The following is a 14,205-nucleotide window of genomic DNA, read 5'->3' as shown; positions in this document are numbered from 1 at the left end:
TCCTTCTTTTAAAACCAGACAAGGATCAGCTTGATTGCGGCTCATATAGACCCATTTCATTATTAAATTCGGATTACAAAATTATTGCCAAATTATTAGCCAACAGATTAAATGTAGTCATTCCCTCGCTAATCCACATTGACCAATCTGGTTTTGTCCCCAAGCGCAGCACCTCGGACAACCTCCGCAGAGTGCAGCTGATTGCTCAACGGGGGATCCAGGAGAACAGGGATTGGGCCTTGGCCTCACTTGATGCGGCCAAGGCCTTTGACTCAGTCGAAGTTCCATTTCTTATTGGGGTGCTGGAGCGCATGGGCTTTGGCCCCAATTTTGTTAAATGGATCACTATACTATACAAAGATCCCCGGGCTGCTATAGCAATGAATGGTATGGTTTCTCCCTCCTTTTCCTTGTCACGTGGAACCCGTCAGGGCTGCCCCCTTTCCCCTCTTCTCTTTATACTATCTATTGAACCCCTAGCCTCTCTCCTGCGTCGGGACACACTCCTGTCTGGTATACCCCACTCCACCGGGGAGGACAGGGTGGGTCTCTATGCAGATGACCTAATCCTGTTCCTGTCCAACCCAGAAGAATCCCTGGCGAGAGCTATTGCCATCATAGATGACTTCGGCGTGTATTCCGGCCTGTCTATTAATTGGAGCAAATCCTCAATACAATTTCTCAGTTCTACCCGTAATGCTATGATAGGTCAGGAGGTGTGCGGATTGAAGGTGGTAGACCACTTTAAATACCTTGGGATTATTATAACAAAAACTGGATCCCAATCGTTGAATGTAGACCCACTACTCCTTCACTTTAGAGACAAATTAAAATTGTGGGCCACCTTGCCACTCTCAGTGGCAGGATGTATTAATTTAATTAAAATGGTGGTGCTGCCCAAATGCCTTTATATACTACAGCACATCTTTACCCCAATTCCTAAAATATTTTTCCGAGACCTGGACTCGGCTATGATTTCTTTTATTTGGGGCTCATCCAGGTCTAAGCTCCAGCTAGCCAAGTTACAGCGCCCCAAACAGGAAGCGGGTCTGGCGCTACTAAATATGTATCTTTATTACTTGGCAGGACAGCTCAGATATCTCGGCCCCTGGACTAATGCACCTCAGGCTGGGCAGCCCGAGATACACGCCGCAGACTTTATATCCCCGGTAACACTGTAGGCTGTGCTGGAGGCCCCGACGTGCCCACGTATCCCATTGTTACCTGCACATAGGGTGGCGCGAAAGACATGGGAGGTAACGCGGCGATTAACGGATTTTCAGAAGGTCCCGGTAGAGTCGCCCATATGGTACAACTCGGCGCTGCCCGAACTTGTTACCTTCGTGGATGCCCACTATTGGTTCCAAAGGGAGGTCTGGTATCTTAGTGACCTATATGAGGAAGGCTCTCTACTACCCTTTGAGTCCATTAGAGACAGATTTGCTATCCCCCGTACATATTTTTACCGATATCTCCAGTTACGACACGCCTTATCTGCTCAGTTTCCCTGTCCAGCGGATGCTATATCTTCATAACCACTAATAGGCATCATTAGATCTCAGGGTCCAGGAGGCATAATTTCATCATTGTATGCATACTTGATTCAAGCGGTGGTTGCGTCCACTCCTCTCCCTGCGCTAGAGAGGTGGAAATCATTAATTCCAACATTGGATGATGAGGACTGCGAGGCAATTCTTGAGTCACACAAATTTGTGTCCCCAGCGGCCAATAATAAACTTACACAACTGTATTATATTCACCAGGCATACCTTACGCCTCTAAGATTACACCGTATGGGTCGCTTGGCGACTCCTGCGTGTCCTAAATGCCAATCCACTCCGGCCGATTTTTGGCATATGGTTTGGGCATGCCCCTCTATCGCCTCTTTCTGGTCGGAGGTGACTCAGCTTCTTACGTCCTTAATTCATATCCCAGTTCCTCTTACACCATCAGTTTGCCTGTTTGGGCTGTTGGTCGAAGAGGAGTGGGCGCACCATATATAGCAAATCTATAGCGTTGCGCTGGATGGACCCTCGTCCCCCTACCATCCTGATGTGGAAAAAGCAAGCCAATAAAATCACTGCATATGAGAAGGTCATATTTAAACACAGAAAATGCCCCAAAAAATTTCATAAGGTCTGGGACCCTTGGTGCCAGTCTCCACTGACAGTGGCCCCGGAGGCGGCCGACCCCACCTGAGAGTAACTTGGCTGCCAATTAGCGCTGGTGTACACAGCGGAGAGTGTTTGTGACCTGTACAGATATCCTTCACTTTGCATCATAACTTCTGTTTTCTGACTCACTTTTGCCGTGGTTATCAATCAGTTGAGAAGCTGGTTGCGTCTACAGCAGCTGTACGTTGTTGTTGTTGGTTTGTATGTACCAATGTTCTTTAATTGTATGTTGAATATTGTATGTACTAGATTTTATCATCGTTGTACACCCTTAATAAAACTGAGTTTAAAAAAAAATAATCAACCATCTTCCAGTACTTATCAGCTGCTGTAAGTTCTGCGGGAAGTGGTGTATTCTCTCCAGTCTGACACAATGTTCTCTGCTGCCACCTCTGTTCATGTCAGGAACTATTCAGAGCAGGAGAGGTTTTCTATGGGAATAAATAGTTGTGAGATGTATCCCTGCTAAGGTTCTTAGATGAAACAGTCCCTTCTCATAAATGAGCTGCAGACACACACACAAAAAATGCCATTAAAAAAATCAAGGTATATTCACACAGGACTGAAATGCTGCAGATTTGTTGCAGATATTTTACAGATTTATTGCATATTTGCTGCAGATTTCTCTCAATGCTGCAATAAAAAAAAACACAGACCTTGCGCAAAATTTATAAGTAGGTGCACATGCCTTAATGAATATTGTGCAATTTATTCGCGAAAACTTACAAATGGTGCAGCAGGCGCTAAACTGTCTCAGTTGTCTTCATTACCTTACTTCCTGGCTACTCTATATCCTGGAACAGATGTTCTGTCCACTATGTATGTGGCAACTGTGTTGTAGTGGGCGGATTACAGTCAAAGTGTGGTAGGAGGGAGAGTTGGCTGAATTTGCAGCTAGACTGTGCAGCAGGAATAGAAATTTTGTACAATATGCACTAGACAGGAAGAGGGGCAATGGAGGCTACAGAGCAGACTATCGAAGCTTCACATATCAATGAGGTTTCTAAGAACTCAGCACTTTTCCTCATTTTCCCTTCATTGCAAGTTGAGTTCTAAACAGTTAAAGGAGTTATTCAGGGAATTCTTTATACAGTAAAGTGTCCTCAGTCTGGGGTAAAAAAAACAACAAAAAAAACAAAAAACATACTTACAGGCAGTGTTCCCTCTAAGCTTCAGCCACAGCTGAGCAGAATGGCAAGAGAGCTGAGCAATGTTCAGGCAAAGTTGGGCAAATAAAAAACTTGACACAGGAACATCATTACCATAGTCTAAAAGTGAATGTAGCAGAGCAAATTAAATCTAGTAGAACAGCTCATGTCAAACAACAATTATGCAATGGATGGCCCCCCCTGCTTTATCCCCCTTATTGATGGCTCCCCCTGTATTATCCCCCTATAGATGCCCCCCTGCATTACCCCCCTTATTGATGGCTCCCCCTGTATTATCCCCCTTATTGATGGCTCCCCCTGTATTATCCCCCTATAGATGCCCCCCTGCATTATCCCCCTTATTGATGGCTCCCCCTGTATTATCCCCCTTATTGATGGCTCCCCCTGTATTATCCCCCTATAGATGCCCCCCTGCATTACCCCCCTTATTGATGGCTCCCCCTGTATTATCCCCCTTATTGATTCCCCTCTCCCCCTGTATTATCCCCCTTATTGATAGCTCCCCCTGTATTATCCCCCTTATTGATGCCCCCCCTGTATTATGCCTCTTATCGATGCCCCCCCCTGTATTATTCCCCTTATTGATGCCCCCCTGTATTATCCCCGTTATTGATGGCTCCCCCTGTATTATCACCCTATAGATGCCCCCCTGCATTATCCCCCTTATAGATGCCCCCCCCCTGTATTTTCCCCCTTATTGATGCTCCCCCCCTTTATTATCCCCCTTATTGATGCCCCCCCCCTTATTATCCCCCTTATTGTTGCCCCCCCTGTATTATCCCCATTATTGATGCCCCCCATATTATCCCCCTTAATCATGGCCCCCCTGTATTTTCCCCCTTATTGATGGCCCCCCTGTATTATCCCCCTTATTGATGCCCCCCCCCTGTATTATCCCCCTTATTGATGCCTCCCCCTTTATTATCCCCCTTATAGATGGTCCCCCTGTATTATCCCCCTTATTGATAGCTCCCCCTGTATTATCCCCCTTATTGATGCCCCCCCCCTGTATTATGCCTCTTATCGATGCCCCCCCTGTATTATTTCCCTTATTGATGCCCCCCCTGTATTATACCCGTTATTGATGGCTCCCCCTGTATTATCACCCTATAGATGCCCCCCTGCATTATCCCCCTTATAGATGCCCCCCCCTGTATTTTCCCCCTTATTGATGCTCCCCCCTGTATTTTCCCCCTTATTGATGCTCCCCCCTTTATTATCCCCCTTATTGATGACCCCCCTTTATTATCCCCCTTATTGAGGGCCCCCCGTATTATCCCCCTTATTGTTGCCCCCCTGTATTATCCCCCTTATTGATGCCCCCCCCCGTATTATCCCCCTTAATCATGGCCCCCCTGTATTATCCCCCTTATTGATGGCCGCCCTTTATTATCCCCCTTATTGATGGCCCCCCTGTATTATCCCCCTTATTGATGCCTCCCCTGTATTATCCCCCTTATTAATGGCTCCCCCTGTATTATTCCCCTTATAGATGGTCCCCCTGTATTATCCTCCTTATTGATCGCCTCCCGTATTATGCCCCTTATTAATACCCCCCTGTATTATTCCCCTTATTGATGCACCCCCCCTGTATTATTCCCCTTATTGATGCCCCCCCTGTATTATCCCCCATATTGATGCCCCCTGTATTATCCCCCTTATTGATGCCCCCCCCCTGTATTATCCCCCTATAGATGCCCCCCTGCATTATCCCCCTTATAGATGCCCCCCCTGTATTATTCTCCTTATTGATGCCCCCTCCCCCTGTATTATCCCCCTTATTGATTGTCCCCCCGTATTATCCCCCTTATTCATGGACCCCCCTGTATTATCCCCCTTAATGATGGCCCCCCTGTATTATCCCCGTTATTGATGGCCCCCCTGTATTATCCCCCTTATTGATGCCCCCCTGTATTATCCCCCTATAGATGCCCCCCTGTATTATCCCTCTTATAGATGGTCCCCCCTGTATTATCCTACTTATTGATGACCCCCCCTGTATTATCCCTCTTATAAATGGTCCCCCCTGTATTATGCCCCTTATCGATGCCCCCCCCGTATTATTCCCCTTATTGATGCCCCCTCCCCCTGTATTATCCCCCTTATTGATGGCCCCCCTGTATTATCCCCCTCATTGATGCCCCCCTGTATTATCCCCCTTATTGTTGCCCCCCGTACTATCCCCCTTATTGATGGCTCCCCATGTATTATCCCCCTATAGATGCCCCTCTGCATTATCCCCCTATAGATGCCCCCCTTTATTATCCCCCTTATTGATGCCCCCCCCTGTATTATCCCCCTTATTGATGCCCCCCCCTGTATTATCCCCCTTATTGATGCCCCCCTGTATTATCCCCCTTATTGATGCCCCCCTGTATTGTCCCCCTTATTGATCGCCTCCCTGTATTATCCCCCTTATTGATGCCGCCCTTTATTATCCCCCTTATTGATGGTCCCCCCTGTATTATGCCCCTTATTGATGCCCCCCTGTATTATCCCCTTTATAGATGGCCCCCTTTATTATCGCCCCCTATTGAAGCCCCCCCTCGTATTATCCCCCTTATTGATGGCCCCTCCTGTATTATACCCCTTATAGATAGCCCCCTGTTTTATCCCCCTTATAGATGCCACCCCCCTGTATTATCCCCCTTATAGATGCCCCCCTGCACAGCAGATTAAAAAAAGAAAACACACAACTCACCTAACACGCTCCCCTGCACTGCTGTCTTCTCCTCTTCTGTCCCCGGCTGCTGTGTCGCTCCCTGGGGGTGTCCCAGCCGGGGCACACATCAGGAAGGTCAGTGTGCGTCGGGGCTGGTACTTCCAGTACAGGGAGCGTCTCTAATACACGCTCCCCGTACAGGAAGTCCCAGCGACGCACATTGAGGTTCCTGATGTGTGCACTCCCTGGGAATCCCCGGGACACCACCAGGGAGCGACGCATCAGCGGGGGGGCAAGATTGCCTCTTGTGATCGCAAGCAAGACAATGCTAGTTGTCACAAGAGGGAGAAGGGGGGGGGGGGACTCCGGCACGGCACTCGGGCTGAGGGGGCGGCTGGAGACAGTGAGTGGGGCCTCCCTGTCAGCTGAGCGGCTGCGCGCCGCACAGCTTGGGAATGTTGCTCACAGGCCCCAATCCCTGATCCCTCTTTACAGCACTTTCTGGCATTAGTCCCTACACAAAGAGAAATCAGTGTGGTCAGTTATTGGCTGAGAAAGCATTTTCAAGGGTAGAGACAGAGAACAGAAAGTACTGCACAGTGGGACCAGCAATTGTTGGAACTGTGGTGGTGGGGTATTGGGGCCGGTGACCACTCATTCAAATAAAAAGCTTGACACAGGAACATCATGACCCATAGTCTAAAAGTGAATGTAGCAGAGCAAATTAAATCTAGTAGAACAGCTCATGTCAACAATGATGCAATGGATGCCCCCCCCTGCATTATCCCCCTTATTGATGGCTCCCCCTGTATTATCCCCCTATAGATGCCCCCCTGCATTTTCCCCTTTATTGATGGCTCCCCCTGTATTATCCCCCTATAAATGCCCCCTGCATTACCCCCCTTATTGATGGCTCCCCCTGTATTATCCCCCTTATTGATGGCTCCCCCTGTATTATGCCCCTTATTGATTCCCCTCTCCCCCTGTATTATCCCCCTTATTAATAGCTCCCCCTGTATTATCCCCCTTATTGATGCCCCCCCCTGTATTATGCCTCTTATCGATGCCCCCCCCGTATTATTCCTCTTATTGATGCCCCTCCCTATATTATCCCCGTTATTGATGGCTCCCCCTGTATTATCACCCTATAGATGCCCCCTGCATTATCCCCCTTATAGATGCCCCCCCCTGTATTTTCCCCCTTATTGATGCTCCCCCCTTGTATTTTCCCCCTTATTGATGTCCCCCCCCTTTATTATCCCCCTTATTGATGACCCCCCTTTATTATCCCCCTTATTGATGGCCCCCCTGTATTATCCCCCTTATTGATGCCTCCCCGTATTATCCCCCTTATTGTTGCCCCCCTGTATTATCCCCCTTATTGATGCCCCCCCCGTATTATCCCCCTTAATCATGGCCCTTCTGTATTATCCCCCTTATTGATGGCCGCCCTTTATTATCTCCCTTATTGATGCCCCCTGCCCGTATTATCCCCCTTATTGATGGTGCCCCCTGTATTGTGCCCCTTATTGATGCCCCCCCGTATTATGCCCCTTATCAATACCCCCCTGTATTATTCCCCTTATTGATGCCCCCCCCCCTGTATTATTCCCCTTATTGATGCCCCCCCTGTATTATCCCCCATATTGATGCCCCCTGTATTATCCCCCTTATTGATGCCCCCCCCTGTATTATCCCCCTATAGATGCCCCCCTGCATTATCAACCTTATAGATGCCCCCCCTGTATTATTCCCCTTATTGATGCCCCCTCCCCCTGTATTATCCCCCTTATTGATTGTCCCCCCGTATTATCCCCCTTATTCATGGACCCCCCTGTATTATCCCCCTTAATGATGGCCCCCCTGTATTATCCCCCTTATTGATGGCCCCCCTGTATTATCCCCCTTATTGATGCCCCCCCCTGTATTATCCCCCTATAGATGCCCCCCTGTATTATCCCTCTTATAGATGGTCCCCCCTGTATTATCCTCCTTATTGATGACCCCCCCTGTATTATCCCTCTTATAGATGGTCCCCCCTGTATTATGCCCCTTATCGATGCCCCCCCGTATTATTCCCCTTATTGATGCCCCCTCCCCCTGTATTATCCCCCTTATTGATGGCCCCCCTGTATTATCCCCCTTATTGATGCCCCCCCTGTATTATCCCCCTATAGATGCCCCCCTGCATTATCCCCCTTATAGATGCCCCCCCTGTATTTTCCCCCTTATTGATGCTCCCCCCCTGTATTTTCCCCCTTATTGATGTTCCCCCCCCTTTATTATCCCCCTTATTGATGACCCCCCTTTATTATCCCCCTTATTGATGGCCCCCCTGTATTATCCCCCTTATTGATGCCCCCCCGTATTATCCCCCTTAATCATGGCCCCCCTGTATTATCCCCCTTATTGATGGCCGCCCTTTATTATCCCCCTTATTGATGGCCCCCCTGTATTATCCCCCTTATTGATGCCCCCCCTGTATTATCCCCCTTATAGATGGTCCCCCTGTATTATCCCCCTTATTGATGGCCTCCCTTTATTATCCCCCTTATTGATGCCCCCCGCCCGTATTATCCCCCTTATTCATGGACCCCCCTGTATTATCCCCCTTACTGATGGCCCCCCTGTATTATCCCCCTTATTGATGGCCCCCCTGTATTATCCCCCTTATTGATGCCCCCCCTGTATTATCCCCCTATAGATGCCCCCCTGTATTATCCCTCTTATAGATGGTCCCCCCTGTATTATACTCCTTATTGATGACCCCCCCCTGTATTATCCCTCTTATAGATGGTCCCCCCTGTATTATGCCCTTTATCGATGCCCCCCCGTATTATTCCCTTTATTGATGCCCCCTCCCCCTGTATTATCCCCCTCATTGATGCCCCCCTGTATTATGCCCCTTATTGTTGCCCCCCGTATTATCCCCCTTATTGATGGCTCCCCATGTATTATCCCCCTATAGATGCCCCTCTGCATTATCCCCCTTATTGATGCCCCCCTGTATTATCCCCCTTATTGATGCCCCCCTCCGTATTATCCCCCTTATAGATGGTCCCCCCTGTATTATCCCCCTTATTGATGCCCCCCTTTATTATCCCCCTTATTGATGGTCCCCCTTGTATTATGCCCCTTATTGATGCCCCCCTGTATTATGCCCTTTATAGATGGCCCCCTGTATTATCGCCCCCTATTGAAGCCCCCCTCGTATTATCCCCCTTATTGATGGCCCCTCCTGTATTATACCCCTTATAGATAGCCCCCTGTTTTATCCCCCTTATAGATGCCACCCCCCTGTATTAACCCCTTATAGATGCCCCCCTGCACAGCAGATTAAAAAAAAACAACACACAACTCACCTAACAAGCTCCCCTGCACTGCTGTCTTCTCCTCTTCTGTCCCCGGCTGCTGTGTCGCTCCCTGGGAGTGTCCCAGCCGGGGCACACATCAGGAAGGTCAGTGTGCGTCGGGGCTGGTACTTCCGGTCCAGGGAGCGTCTCTAATACACGCTCCCTGTACAGGAAGTCCCAGCGACGCACATTGAGGTTCCTGATGTGTGCACTCCCTGGGAATCCCCGGGACACCACCAGGGAGCGACGCATCAGCGGGGGGGCAAGATTGCCTCTTGTGATCGCAAGCAAGACAATGCTAGTGGTCACAAGAGGGAGAAGAGGGGGGGGGGGGACTCCGGCACGGCACTCGGGCTGAGCGGGCGGCTGGAGACAGTGAGTGGGGCCTCCCTGTCAGCTGAGCGGCTGCGCGCCGCACAGCTTGGGAATGTTGCTCACAGGCCCCAATCCCTGATCCCTCTTCACAGCACTTTCTGGTATTAGTCCCTACACAAAGAGAAATCAGTGTGGTCAGTTATTGGCTGAGAAAGCATTTTCAAGGGTAGAGACAGAGAACAAAAAGTACTGCACAGTGGGACCAGCAATTGTTGGAACTGTGGTGGTGGGGTATTGGGGCCGGTGACCACTCATTCAATATTGTTTTTATCTCAGACATTTACCTATAAATAAAATTCCATAGAGAACCCCTCTCTAAGTTTAGATGTGAATAAAGAAGAAAATCACAAAGCATTGGTTCATTTAAGCATGGTCTGTCCAGGGAAAAATCATACTTAGCCATGCTGATGGGGCTGCGGGGGACATGTCACCTGCATAGTCTACCCGCAATTTTCTGGAAGCATGAAAATGGTGAGTGCCGAGATTTGAACTTTCATGATGGGGCTGCGGGGGACATGTCAGTAATGTATACTTACTTGTCCTGCTCCCCCACTGCTGCCGGTTCCTGGGCTGCCGTCTCTGTGCTGCTGTAAACATTTTGAAAACATCCAATGACGTGCTGCTCCCACAGTCTACATCTGACTGGCCATTTCCTTTGGGAACGGGATGTCGCATATTATGAAAACACTGACAGTGGTGCAGAGGTGGCGGCTGGGGAGTGGGACAGGTAAGCATACATTACTGACATGTCCCCCGAAGCCCCCCAGCATGGCTAAGTATGAATTTTACTTGGACAACCCCTTTAAACTCTCCTGCAAAGTTTGTTAAAGTTTTTTTTTGGAACACAGGTTAAAAGAGTTTTAATGTATTTATGTAACACTCACAGAAGAGCCTTACAAGTTCAACAAATGCTGTCTGCACAAAGGTCACCAGTGCTACAGTCTGTTATATAATAGCCAGCATTGCGTGTCTGTTACTTGGGGTATGTCACTTAAATATACGTACAGGAGGAGAGCAGAGTTGAATCAAGTTTACAGTGTTCCAGATGCTTTGTTCTTGTGATGGGCTCTTATATGTGAGAGACACATTTCTCAAAATAAACAAGCATAACCGAGACTCCTTAACAGGCTAAAAAGAATTTGTTTTTACAGACAGTAAAGTCAGCATTCCTGGCAGACCTTATGTAAGGAAAGTGAAAATTGGGGAGTTATATGTGTGTTACATGTACCTACTCCCCGTTTTTTAACTGTATTAGTACTGTACTCTGTATGTATGTATATTATTGGTAAACATGTGTTATGTTTTGCCAGTTTTGGATTTCCCTGCAAATTGCACATTTTGGTATTAAAGACAATGCAATTATGCAAAAAATTGTAGTCTGAACATTTGAATAATCACAAGTGCTATATATCCTAAATTTTTATTTCTAAGAAAGACCAATTGATACAAATAAGATACCAAAACTAAATAAAACAAACATACAGATAAATCCTTAAAGTGGCTTTCCAATGAAAAAAAAGTGTCCCCTATCTGCAGGTAAGGTGGCAGGGGGGTGGAGCCTAGCTACACATGGTACAATCGATACCAGGAAATCCTGGTACCGAACTGTTTTTACCATATCATACCCACCTGCAGGGCCGGGACAAGGAGTTTTGGTGCCCTAGGCAGAGAAGGCAAATGCCCGCCCCCCCCCCCCTCCCCAGTGTATAGCCCCCACATACAATATAGCCTCCTGGCTGCTCTCACAATATGTATAGCAGGGGTTCCCAAAGTTTTTACATAGGGGGCCAGTTCACTGTCCCTCAGAGCGGTGGAAGGCTGGACTATATACTGCTGCTATATCTCGTCTGCGGGGAGCCGTTACCGCTGGAGGATGGCCCTGTCTCTGCCCATGAGGAGGAGGTAGAGTGGAGGATCATACTGCTCATCTGTCTCTGATCTGGAGGAGGAGCATTGGGGGTGTCTTAGGATGATGGAGTTGTAGTTCTACCACAGCCACACAAGATCATGCTGGGAGTTGTAGTTCTACCACAGCCACACAGAAGCATGCTGAGAGTTGTTTTTCTACCACAGCCACACAGGATCATGCTGGGAGTTGTAGTTCTACCTCAGCCACACAGGTGCATGCTGTGAGTTGTCGTTTTACCAAAGCCATACAGGTGCATGCTGGGAGTTAAAGTTCTACAACAGCCATACAGGTGCATGCTGGTAGTTGTTGTTCTACTAAAGCCATACAGGAGCATGCTAGGAGTTGTAGTTCTACCACAGCCATACAGGAGCATGATGGGAGCTGTAGTTCTACCACAGCCACACATGAGCATGCTGGGAGTTGTTGTGCTACCACAGCCACACAGGAGCATGGTGGGAGCTGTAGCATTACCACAGCCACACATGAGCATGCTGGGAGCTGTAGTTATATCTCTGCCGCACAGGAGTATGCTGGGAGTTGTTCTAACACAGCCACACAGGAGCATGCTGGGAGCTGTAGTTCTACCACATCCACAGGAGCATGCTGGGAGCTGTAGTATTACCACAGCCACACAGGTCATGCTGGGAGCTGTAGTATTACCACAGCCACACAAGAGCACTAACACACACACACAGTCCATTAGCACACACATACACACACACAGATACACACATATACTGACCCACACAGCACTGGAGGATCACACTCCTCACCTCTCTCTGTTGTGAGGGGGGCAGGGGTTGTCTCAGCACTTCTCCCCTCTCTTGATTGGCTCCGGACGTCATGTGACATTGGTCAATAGTTAAGAGGAGAGTAAGTCCTGCTGCTGCGGGGCTAGAGCCTTCAGCAGCTGCGGGGCAGAGCGGGGAAGGGATGCTGCTGCAGGTGAGGTTGGGTAAAGGGATTTTTACTTTAGCATACATTGCGCCCCCTGTAATTCAGCAAGAGATGGCGCCTTTGTCCCGGCCCTGCCCACCTGATCCCGTTTAAAGCGAATGTACCATCAGGTACATCACTTTTTTTCACATTACTCTGGGATCCCAGTGACGCGTTCCTTTTTTTTTTTTAAACAGGGCGCATTTCCTGCACTTGGGGCCGTTTTCTTCTCGTGCACCAGCCTAGCTTTATGCACTGGAGGTGGGCCCGTCACCCCCCAGTGTAATGACATCTCCCCCCCCCCTTCTGTGATGCAGCTTCATTAGAATCAACACTAACATTAGTAATTATAGAACTGCATTTATAATAAATGTCCTGCATTTTAGTACAGACCGGACAAGATTTGGTGCTTTCAAATCCAATCACACCAAGTGAAGCAATCTTTTCACCTAATGACTAATTGTTAGTGATTTAAGCCTATTAAAGGATGAAGTAGTGAGGCCATTTATCTGGATTACTACTAAGTATCTCCTTGCCATGTACTTTGAGCAGAGATGTCATTTTATATCTTACATCAGTAGTAGAACTGTTATCTTGCATTTGCCAATTCTATCTATCACACTGTTATGGAAATATAATAATGATAACACATTACACCATGACATAATACCAGGATTTAAAAAAAAACAAACAACTATTGTCTATACTAATCCAAAGAAGCAAAGATGGTGTCAATAAATTGAATTACAGTATAGCAGAAAATTTCTATCACCAAAGCCTTTTTTAAACGTATATGTATACATGTATATATGTATTTTTGTTACCATCTTATTTTTGTAGATTTACAAAATCGAGATCAGTTGAAAGAACAATGTCACACAGCAAGAGACTGAGTAACAGGTGCCCACTTTAAGGCTATGTTCACAAAATGTCTTTTTTTTGGGCTGAATTTCGTCTGTCATTTTAGATGCCCGTCATTTTGAAGTGGAAAAATGGGCGCATAATACCTTTTACCACCGTATTTTTGCTTCACATCGACGACTGTCCAGAAATGACTTTGTGAGAACATAGACTATATGTATATATCGATACTGACATTTGCGAGTATAAATTTTAGAGAAACACACACATACACACATACATACATACATACAATAGTATGTAATGTATATACATGAGTATATAATGGCTGTCCATGGCTTCTAAAGGAGTTTTGCCTCGGGCTCCAGGGATAATAACAAAGCAGCGTACTCACCCAGCCTGCTCTCCCACCGCTGCTATTTTCCTAAGAGCCATTCCATGTGGGCCAGAACCGTCTGCCCAACCAATATATGTTTCATTAGAATGGCACCAAACAAACATTCCAGCATCATTGAATAAAAGTTTTCTCTAACCCTTCACACTATTATTGTTTCTCTTAAGCCCGCTGTTACCTTGTTTTCTTATGTTTTTGTATTCATGCTGGTCATTGTCTTTTCTATATGTAAATCCCGCTTTATTTAGCCAATTTTCTAGAGTTCTATCACAAACAATGACTCCAGTTTCTGCCTTTTATTTTTCATTTGTTTTGTTGCGCATTCTCTATTTTCAAGACAATGCTTTGAGTTTTCTATTCCAATAATTTGCT

General features: G+C 47.4%; 1 protein-coding gene across 4 annotated transcripts in view; it reads left to right on the top strand.

The window, feature by feature from the left end:
- LOC138797614 (GRAM domain-containing protein 2B-like) overlaps window positions 1–14,205 on the top strand; it is a 68,826-nt gene that overhangs the window by 16,764 nt on the left and 37,857 nt on the right. The gene's annotated exons all lie outside the window — the stretch shown is intronic.

This window comes from Dendropsophus ebraccatus, chromosome 7, assembly GCF_027789765.1.
Source record: "Dendropsophus ebraccatus isolate aDenEbr1 chromosome 7, aDenEbr1.pat, whole genome shotgun sequence".
NCBI lineage: Eukaryota > Metazoa > Chordata > Amphibia > Anura > Hylidae > Dendropsophus > Dendropsophus ebraccatus.
The sequence above is the reverse complement of the archived record's forward strand: the minus strand, read 5'-3'. Positions and strand labels throughout refer to the sequence as shown.